At 37.3% G+C, this 2,539-nt stretch overlaps 1 pseudogene; it reads right to left on the reverse strand.

Annotated features, from left to right (window-relative positions):
• Positions 1–428: 428 nt before the first annotated feature.
• Positions 429–914, reverse strand: LOC138176094 (large ribosomal subunit protein uL11 pseudogene; annotated as a pseudogene).
• Between the last annotated feature and the right edge of the window lie 1,625 nt (positions 915–2,539).

Consider the following 2,539-nt stretch of genomic DNA (forward strand, 5'->3'; position numbering starts at 1 on the left):
CTGAAGTATTTAAATAAACTGTTGGTGCTAAGGGGAAAAAAATGGGTACTTGATGGAGGAAAGAACATTAAAACTAATCACAACAATTTCAAATAGAAGTTTAATTAATGGAACCTTAAAACCACTTTATTCATCAAAAACTTGACAAATGTCAAAGAAAGGGCTATGGCAGTCAAAGGTAACAACAATTTAGAATATAAGCTCCTTATCTTAGAGAAAAGGATGGCAAAAAATTATGAATAAATAGTGAGAATTAATGAAGGGAAAAAATAGTTAAAAGAAACCCTGGTAATACAGTCAACTAAGCAAAGCAATCTTTGGGGTATTTAAGAATGAAATTGTAAGGACAATAGACAAAAGATGGAAAAGATATGGGAATTTTTTTTTGTCAAATGTTAAATTTATTGCAATAGTCTCCTTTGTAGCTTTTAACTTGCTGGGCATTCAACAGCACCACTATTGATGTCATCAATGAGGAAGTTGGCCATCAGTGTTGCAGCCCACAGACTGAGCTGTCCCAAGTATCTCTTTAATGGTTCCATAGAGATCTCTTTGCCAAGGACCCTCATCTGTAGAGAAACGTTGACAATCTCATCAAGACTGATGTTTCCATTGTGTTTAATATTTTTCTGCTTCTTTCTGTCCCGAGGAGGTTCCTTTAGGGCTTTAATGATCAAGGCTGAAGCAGAAGGCACAACCTCAATCTGAGCCTGTCTTTTCTGAATGGTCAGCTTTACTGTGATCCTAAGCCCTTTCCAGTCACCAGTTGCCTTGGCAATGTCATCACCAAACTTTTTGGGAGACAAACCCAAGGGACCAATTTTGGGGGCCAGAGCTGATATGATACCAACTTCACCACCAGTGCACCTTAAAAACACAACTTTAATTTCATTTGGGTCAAACTTGGGAGGCATGGCAGCGACAAAGGTGGAGACTTGGCCTGGACACTGCGGGGTGGCTGCTGGTGTAGGATAAACCAGGATTCAGGGCGACTGAAAGAAGTTGCATCTTCACCACCACAAGCTGGAAGCCAAAAGGTGTAAATTTTTTAAAATAACAATTCTTTTCACCATAAAGGTCACTAGTTAAGTTTAACATCACCATTTAGAAGCACTCATAAAGTGGAAAGGCTACTGAATAAAACAAAGATGGGAAAACAATTTGACTAGTCCAAGTATACATAGAGGAGGTCTGTGCTAGAGGCAAAACAATTTTGAGGACACTGCTTCTAAGGTATTTCAAAGCAAGGAAGATACTTCAGTCATAGAAAAGATTTTGGACTTTATTATCAAAAACTGATGATTGGGAGAATAAAAAGTAACTACTTGGGGCAGGTAGGTGGCGCAGTGAGTAAGAGCGCCAGCCCTCGGAGTCGGGAGGACCTGGGATCGGTTCCAGCCTCAGATACTTAACACCCACACAAAATAACTGGCTGTGTAACCTTGGGCAAGTTACTTAACCCCAATTGCTTTTAAAAAAAAATAACTACTCACCTATATGCCTACTTTCCCATCTACATAAAATTTTATGGGTATAATTAACACATACATGAAGAGCATCCTTGATAAGAGTAGTAGAAGAGAAAAGGAAAGCCTAAAAAATGAATATTCCACAGTAGACTACATCTTTGCTATAACATAATTGACTGAAAGATGTACCACAAGGTTCTACTATGATTACTGCTTATAGATTTTTTTTTAAAAACCATTTGATTTGGTAGTACAAAAAGCATCTTAAAGGCTCTCCTCCAACACAGTGTCTCCCATGCATACATCAAAATCATGCAAAATTATTTGCTAGATAATAACAAAATAATTTTATTCAATGACTTTCTGATTATATCAAGTGAGGCATAAAAACACAGAGACAGATGCTTGCCAAAAGTCCTTACCAGGAAACTATGTTGGGGCCTGTGCTATTTAAGCTTATTATTAGTGACCCAGATAAAGGCAGAGGAGGCATACTTATAAAATTTGTAGATGTTGTAAATCTGGGAGGGTTGATTATATGTTGGATGATAAGTATAGGATCCAAAAAGATCTTAGTAAAAACCAGGGTGTTGGGCCAATTTTACCAAGCTAAAATGTAACTGTGAAAAAGGTAATATCTTACACTTAGTTTCAAAAAAAATCAATGTCACAAGTACAAAACAGGGCAGATATGACTAGATAGCAGTTAATCTGAAAAAGATCTGATGACTTTTGTTCACCAGAGCAAAATTTCTATATGAGTTGACAGTACAATATGTCAGTCTACAAGCTAATGCTATTTTGGGCTATATTGAGAGTCATTGTGTCCAGAACTAGGGACATGATAATCCCACAGAATTTTCTCCAGGGCAGACCACATCCAGTGTATTGTGTTCAGTTCTGGGTAACACACTTTAAGAACATTGCTAAGCCAGAGAATATCCATTGAAGGTTGGCCAAGTTGATGAAGGGCCTCAAGCTCAGTTTAATGAATTGATGATGTCTATTTGGAAGTAAAAACCTTCCTAAAAATTAGAGCAATCCCAAAGTAAAATAAATTTCCTTAAGAG

Source organism: Petaurus breviceps, unplaced genomic scaffold, assembly GCF_028583685.1.
Source record: "Petaurus breviceps papuanus isolate PSGF00001 unplaced genomic scaffold, PetGlider_PUasm1.0 81, whole genome shotgun sequence".
NCBI classification, from domain to species: domain Eukaryota; kingdom Metazoa; phylum Chordata; class Mammalia; order Diprotodontia; family Petauridae; genus Petaurus; species Petaurus breviceps.